General features: G+C 38.6%; 1 long non-coding RNA gene across 1 annotated transcript; it reads left to right on the top strand.

Annotated features, from left to right (window-relative positions):
* The first annotated feature begins 921 nt into the window (after positions 1 to 921).
* On the top strand, positions 922 to 6,484 carry LOC129656056 (uncharacterized). Its single transcript, XR_008716163.1, has 3 exons — positions 922 to 1,012; positions 5,974 to 6,150; positions 6,402 to 6,484. It is a non-coding gene; the product is annotated as an uncharacterized LOC129656056 (long non-coding RNA).
* The last annotated feature ends 1,951 nt before the right edge of the window (positions 6,485 to 8,435 follow it).

The following is an 8,435-nucleotide window of genomic DNA, read 5'->3' as shown; positions in this document are numbered from 1 at the left end:
ATTTTCCAGGCAAAAGGCGGGTGCCATTGCCTTCTCAGAGTGTCTTAACTATAATGACCATTTTCTAGTACTGTATGCCTTAATGTCCCTTACCAAGTTATAGATTCTTTATATACTCCTTTTGCTTATTTATTGATTATTTTTATATTATTTTTGATTGCACTGGGTTTTTGTTGCTATGTGCGGGCTTTCTCTAGTTGTGGTGAGTGGGGGCTATTCTTCCTTGCGGAACTCGGGCTTCTTATTGCAGCGGCTTCTCTTGTTAGGAGCACAGGCTCTAGGTGCCCGGGGTTCAGTAGTACACCATGTAGGCTCAGTAGTTGGGACTCTTGGGTCCTAGAGCACAGGCACAGTAGTTGGGGTGAGCCGGCTTAGATGCGCTGAAGCATGTGGAATCTTCCTGGACCACAGACAGAACCGGTGTCCCCTGAATTGGCAGGCAGATTCTTACCCACTGTGCCACCAGGGAAGTCCTCTTTGTATGCCTTTTGTGCCCATCAAGAAAGGATCTAATGACTTCCTATTATTGAAAATTTCAACATCAACGAAAATTTCAAGTGATATGGAAGAGCACTGTAACATCTCTTATTTATCCTTTCGCCCTGTGGCAGGGAGTGTGGGGATCTCATTTCCCTGTCCCAGGATCAAACCCATTCCCCCTGCAGTGGAGCTCCGAGTCTCAACCACTGGACCATCAGGGAATTCCCCATGTAACATCATGCTTTAAATGAGGCAACAGGGGCAGGCCCAAACAAAATTTTTCTCCAGCAATAGCCACCCGCATTGCACTCCTTATTAATCTAATCTTACTCTTCCTTGCTCAATGCTCTTCTGTTGCCCCGTAGAACCTGTTATTGAAATGCTTTTCCTTTCACCTCCATAAAATTTACCTGTCCTATTTTTTATTTCCTCAGGGCCTAAGGTTTCAGCCAGCAAATCAAACAGACTAATTTTCATTAATAGAGAACAGTAATTGGAGAAGCCAGAAGGAGCACATGCATAGGCAGTAAAGGTATACTTTCAATAAAATATTGTGCTTTTTCTGATTATAAAATACATATTTATTATGAAAGAAATTTTAACTACCAAAAAATAAAAGCCACACAAAAAATCTCAGAGAAGTGATAACTTTTTTTGTGTTAATACAGCATAGCAGTTAAGAGCCCAAATTCTATTGCTTCAGCTTGAATCCCACCTCTACTACTTTCTAACTGTGTGATCTTGAGCTTAATCTCTCTGTGCCTCAGCGTTATCATCTGTAAAACAGGAGTAGTGATAGGACCTATTTTTGCTCTGAAGATTAAATGAGTTAAACACGCACAAGGTACTCAAAACAATCACTGGCACATTGTTAAGTTCTGTGTAACTGTTGGCTATTGTTGTTCTGGCAAATATTGTTCCAGATAGACGAGCCCAACCACCAGACAGGAAAGCGATATGTCTATAAAAACACATGCTTTTAAAAGAAATTGGAATCATCCATATCTACACTACTTTTCTTATTTGCTTTTGACACCTGAAATTATACCATGCATTGAAGTAATGCAGCAACATGGATGGACCTAGAGATGATCCTACTAAATGAAGTATGTCAGAAAAAGACAAATACCATATGATACCACTCTACGTGGAATCTAAAATGTGACACAAATGAACTTATCTAGGAAACAGAAACACACTCACAGACATAGAGAGACTTGTGGTTGCCAAAGGGGAGGCAGGGTATAGATGGGATTGCGAGTTTGAGACTAGCAGATGCAAACTATTACATCAAGATGGGATTAACAAGGCCCTACTGTACAACACAGGGAGCTATATTCAATATCCTGTGATAAACTGTAATGGTAAAGAATATGAAAAAGTATATATATATATATATACACACACACATATACACACACGTATAACTGACTCACTTTGCTGTATAGCAGATGTTAACACAGCATTGTAAATCAATGATACTTGAATATAACAAAAGGTTTTTTAAACTATATCATGAATATTTTCCCACATTTTAATATTCTTCAATTATAGGTGTCTCAAGCTGGTAAATGTATGGGCAGAATTCAGACTTCATCTTTTTTTTTTTTTTTTTTTTTACCAAATAGTGTTGTTTTATTATTTGAATTTTAATGCCATAGCATAGTATACAAAATCTCCAGTTTATCACAGTCCTCACCACTTGCTAGTATTTTACTCAGAAGCTTCACACATTTAGTTTACTGGCTAAGCTTTTTGTACCCAACATGATTTTTAGTAGTTGAATATTCTTTCATTCTATAACTAGGCCATACTGTACTTAAGCAGTTTCTATTGTTAAGCTTTTAATTTGTTTCTAACTCACTATTGTATTAAAAAATAATGCTGTGACAAACATCCATAAACACAAATCTTTTTATATATCCCTATATTTTTTCCTTAGAAAAATTTCCTAAAAAATAGAAATGCTGGGTTAAAGATTGAAAATTTTCAAGATCTTTAATATATATTGCTGAATTGCCTGACAAAAAAATTGTACCAGTTTACATTTCCACTGGCTCATTTCCTTGAACAGCTGCTGACACTGCCCAGAAAAGGTCTACTAAACAAAAATAAGCGTCTTTTAACTATGGCCTTTTGAGGACACAATATTTTTCCCTCCAGCTGTCCAACCTCATTCTTTTCCTTGCTATTCAGACAACTAACTGAAATGGTCAAGAGAAGACAAGAATCTTATCTATGTCCTTAAATGATACCAACATTACCCAACTGTCTCTATGCCTCAAAGAACTTGCTAGTAAATGGGACTAAGATATAGGATATCTTCAGTCTCTCCCAACTTCTATCAATAGGTAGGAAATTACCATCAGTGTAATTATTATTATAATTGTTAATAACAGCAGCTATCATCTACTGCATACTTTATTATGTTAAGTGCTGTAATAAGCTCTTTACTTTCAGTAATCCTCATGGTAGCCCAAGAGATAAGTATTATTTTAAGTATTAACACACATAAAACTGAGGGTCATGCAGATTAAAGAAACACATTTCAAGTTACATGATCAGCAGCAGCAAAGCCCAAATCGAAGCCTGGACTAGTCTAACTCCAAAACCACTATATTAAAATGTCTCTAAGAATATTGTTATCAAAAATAAATCTAATTAAATACTTTTAATTTCTCAAAAGAATTTCATACATATAGTCTGGTGCTGATGACAATAAGTTTGTGGAACATAATGAAGAGGCCTTGTGATCAGTTCACAGATTAGGTAACTGAGGCTGTCTGTTGCAGGAAACAAGAAACACAACATCTTACATGGGCGTTGCTCTCCAATAAGGTCATAATCAGGGCTTCCCAGGTGGCGCTAGTGGTAAAGAATCTGCCCGCCAGTGCAGGAGACATGAGACACGGGTTAGATCCCTGGGTCAGAAGATCCCCTGGAGGAGGGCATGGCAACCCACTCCAGTATTCTTGCCTGAAGAATCCCATGGACAGAGGAGCCTGGTGGGCTGCCATCTGTGGGGTTGCACAGAGTCAGACACGACTGAAGCGACTTGGCAGCAGCAGCAGCAGCAGCAGAAGTGACTTAGCACACACACAAGGTCATAACCAGCCCCATACTTGCACTGGAACTTTAAAATTACTCACATCAGCACTTTGAGTTACATGTAGATGACAGCCCTATAGATCTCACACACAATTAGGCTTCTCCTAGCTGCAGCAGGAATGCCAATTACAGAATTATGACAGGAGTTTCAAACCATCCTCATTCAGCAAGTTTGTTCTTTTTCTGTTCTCCAGCTGACAGAGCTACTTTTAAAAAAGAAATCATTTCTGTAAACATTTGAAGCAGCTCAGCCCTCTGGCGTTCAGCATAATAAGGCTCTGTCAGAACAATCTGGAAATCTATTTTCCAGTGCTTGTATAAAAGTTCCTGAGTTTTTTTACTATCAATTTTGGGGTTGTTATGGCATTAGATTAGGCCAAAAATATAAACATAAATGCAGGCTTTGACTTGTCCAAAATAGCATATTTTGAATACCACAGTTCTATTACTTTATATTACTTAGGGGGCCTTTAAAAAATGTCAATATGATCTAAAATACTAACAAGGCTCATTGCATTCTTAATTTTAGCAATTTTCTTCATAAGATCAACACACAATAAAATGGTTATAGTAAGCCCCTGTTTCAGTGTTCTCAATCTTTTTGGTCCCAGGAACCCTTCACGCTAAAAAATTATTAAGGACTTCAAAGAGCTTTTTTTTTGTTATGTGAGTTATAGCTATTGATACTTACCATATTAAAAATTAAATCTGAGTTTCTTTTTGTTTTGGCTGTACAATGTCTTAGTTGCAGCGTACGAACTCTTAGTTGAGACCCAGGCCCTTGCATCGGGAACATGGAGTCTTAGCAACTGCACCACCAGGGAAGTCCCCAAACTGAGATATTTTCAAACTGTTTATTAATTCATTTAAAAATAAACCCATTATATGCTAAATATACAACAAGTTTTAAGAAAAATAACTGTATTTTTCAAAATAAGAAATTAGTAAGAAGATGGCATTGTTTTGTTGTTTATTTGCTAAGGCATTGCTTGACATTTTTGCAAATCTCTTTAATATATGGCTTAGTAGAAGACAACTGGATTCTTTCTCATATCTGCTTCTCCATTCAATTTATTGGGATATGTTATTTTAAAAGATTGAAATAGTTGAAGAAAATCCAGCTTCACACAGATGCACAATTATAAAAAAGAGGAATATTTCAAAGCCTTCTTCAAATAACTGGATATTTTTCTTTGATACTATACCCAAACTCACCAAGTAGCAGTTTCTAAAACGTTAGTTGCAAAATATGGAATCTGAGAGCATATCAATGAATTTTTCATACTCTGTTACTTTAAAATCCAATACTTTATCTTGAACTTATTTTGTACTGGTCATTTGAAAAATACTGAGCCACTGTATGATGCAGGCTTTCTGAATGTTAACGCACTTCATTGTTTAATATCAATATATTATGTTTATGAATACAACCTCATTAGAATATCTTTAAGTGTGGGAAGTCGTCAAGTTCACAAAGGCAGATATAATTCTCCCAGAATTCCTGTATTTGTTTGAAAGCCCAGATTTGATCAATGGCAACAAACGTGGTCAATTGTTTTCCTTGAAGTGTTAGACTCACTTTGCTCATTTTTGAGAACACCCCTGCCATTTAACTATGTCTCAATATCCACAGATTGTCATTCTTTCACGTAAAACGGTGTTCCATGACCAAAAAAATGGCTAGTTCAACCCACAATTCAAACAATTCCACAAATGCTTTTCCACAAAACAACCTTCATACCTTGGAATACAGCAGGAGTGCTTATGTGCACCAAATTCATCATCCAGCATATCAAAAACAAATGTACTCAGGAGTCAACATTTAATAAAATTAATTTTCCTGCTTCATCAATAGTCTTAGGTGAAACTAGCATTTCCTTCTTTCCCTTTCTTTCTTTCTCTCTCCTTTCTTTCCTCCTTCCTCTCTCTCTCCCACCCTTCCTTCTTTCTCTTTCCTTTTTCTTCTTTCTCACCCTCCCTTCCTTGCTCTTCTTCTCCTCTCCTCCCCTTTCCCCTCCTTATTTCTGTAATTGCCTGGCAGTGAAAAATACAGTCACTACCAATAGTATATTAATAGTTTGGTGTCACTGCTTAATTTGTGCTAAGGGACTAGCATTTTATTCACAATTGCTTTTGCACTATCAGTATAACATTAACAGAAGGGGGAAAGGTAAATCATGTCTAAAACTTTTTTGAAACTAGTTTAACCTTGCAACTCCTATAGGTACCAATATACTACACTACTATGCTGTGCTGTGCTTAGTCACACAGTAGTGTTCAACTCTACAACTCCATGGACTGGAGCCCACCAGGCTCCTCTGTCCACAGGGATTCTCCAGGCAAGAATACTGGAGAGGGATCAAACCCAGGTCTCATGTATTTCAGGTGGATTCGTTACCATCTGAACCATCAGGGAAGCCCAAGAATACTGGAGTGGGTAGCCTACCCCTTCTCCAGGTGATCTTCCTGACCCAGGAATTGAACCAGGCTCTCCTACATAGCAGGTGGATTCTTTACCAGCTGAGCTACGAGGGAAGCCCACTACACTACAGTAGTCACCAAGTATGTGTGTGTGCTAAGTCGCTTCCGTCGTGTCTGACTCTTAGCGATCCTATGGACTGTAGCCCACCAGGCTCCTCTGTCCATGGAATTCTCCAGGCAAAGATACTGGAGTGGGTTGCCATGCCCTCCTCCAGAGTCATCGACTATAATTGTTAGCAATGCTCTTGCTAACTTAAGTTCTGCTGATTGGCAACCTTAATTCTTTCTGCAACATTAACGTCCCTTTGCCATCTAACATGGCCTATTCACAGGTTCCAAGGATCCTAATCCTAATGAGGATGTCTTTTGGAGGGGGCATCATTCAGCTTACTATAGTGAGCTCCACGCTTGAGTCACCACCCCACAGAGAGGCATACCATAGCGTAATACCACTATTAAAAGACATTCATGTATCTTGTAATTCCCCACTGTTTGCTCTTTGTGACTCCCCAAAATGGTTCATAATAAAAAAATTTTTAATGAAAAAGACCTGGGAGGAATGATAAATTGGGTTAAGAGTCTTCCAATCCAGAGCTCGGCTTGGAAGAGACTGAGCCCAGTGATGTTGTATCAGGAAAGGTAAAGGCAGCCTGAGTCCCCGAGGCCAGAGCCTCAGAGAGGAACACAGGGTGCATGCGACATGAGTGCCCTTACTTACAGTGACATTTAGGAAATCTATGTCCTCTTACATGAACTGTCAACTGTCTGGGTTCCAGGTTCTAGCAAAGAGAGAAGCAACATGTCAACCATATCACTAGTACTGGGCTTACCATACATGTGTGATTCTACTATCTCCCTTAGGGTTAAGTCTTCTTTATGGTTGCAGTAGTAGCAGGTGCTCAATTAATATTACCACTGTGTACCAAGGACAGTCCTAAGTAGGGGTTTAATTCTCATCTTCATAAAAAACTTGCAGAGTAGCTAATTATATCCCATTGGATAGATGGAGACACAGGTCCAGGGAGCAAAGCCATACAACTGGTGAGGGGTTAAGCTGAAATTGAGAACCTGTTTGCTTTGAGTTCAAAGTCAGTGTCTTTTCATGACATCACATTGCCTCTCCCATGAACTATCTTTGCCTGCTACTTGCTCACACACTGTTCTCTTGTGAGAATTTACTGTGTTACCATGTTCTTCATCATAACTTTTATGACTGTTTAGTATCCCAAGGCAGTCATCATTATGTAATCAATCATTTTTCCATTGTTGAAATTTTTATGATCATAGATAAACCTATGGTGAATTTAATAAAAATTGTTTTAATGGAATGATCCACAAGGGAATGATACCAGAAAGAAATATTATGAAATTAAGATACACTTTAAGGTGATTTTCATATTGATTAAAATAGTTCTCATATCTTATTTAACAAAAAAACAATGTAACATTAAGAGCCATAAAATTGAATTATTTGAGCTCATGTATGAACTTAAAAGCCTCTTGATGAAAGTGAAAGAGGAGAGTGAAAAAGTTGGCTTAAAGCTCAACATTTAGAAAATGAAGATCATGGCATCTGGTCCCATCACTTCATGGGAAATAGATGGGGAAACAGTGGAAACAGCGGCAGACTTTATTTTTCTGGGCTCGAAAATCACTGCAGATGGTGATTGCAGCCATGAAATTAAAAGACGCTTACTCTGTGGAAGGAAAGTTATGACCAACCTAGATAGCATATTCAAGAGCAGAGACATTACGTTGCCAACAAAGGTCCGTCTAGTCAAGGCTATGGTTTTTCCAGTGGTCATGCATGGATGTGAGATTTGGACTGTGAAGAAAGCTGAGGGCCGAAGAATTGATGCTTTTGAACTGTGGTGTTGGAGAAGACTCTTGAGAGTCCCTTGGACTGCAAGGAGATCCCACCAGTCCATTCTAAAGGAAATCAGTCCTGGGTGTTCTTTGGAAGGACTGATGCTAAAGCTGAAACTCCAGTACTTTGGCCACCTCATGCGAAGAGTTGACTCATTGGAAAAGACCCTGATGCTGGGAGGGATTGGGGGCAGGAGGAGAAGGGGATGCCAGAGGATGAGATGGCTGTATGGCATCACAGACTCGATGGACATGAGTTTGGGTGAACTCCAGGAATTGGTGATGGACAGGGAGGCCTGGCATGCTTCGATTCATGGGGTCGCAAAGAGTCGGACACAACTGAGCAACTGAACTGATGTATCTTTAAATTCATTCCTAAAAATGAATTATTCGTCATGTAGATTTATACTTATGCAACAAAAATGCTCTAATATTCAGGCTTTTAAAAAATAATGGTAAACTGCTCTTCCACTGCTCTTATTCATCCTGAAGACACAAAA

Source organism: Bubalus kerabau, chromosome 6 (genome assembly GCF_029407905.1).
Source record: "Bubalus kerabau isolate K-KA32 ecotype Philippines breed swamp buffalo chromosome 6, PCC_UOA_SB_1v2, whole genome shotgun sequence".
Lineage (NCBI taxonomy): Eukaryota > Metazoa > Chordata > Mammalia > Artiodactyla > Bovidae > Bubalus > Bubalus kerabau.
Note: the sequence above shows the minus strand (reverse complement) of the source record. Positions and strands in the feature narration are given on the sequence as shown.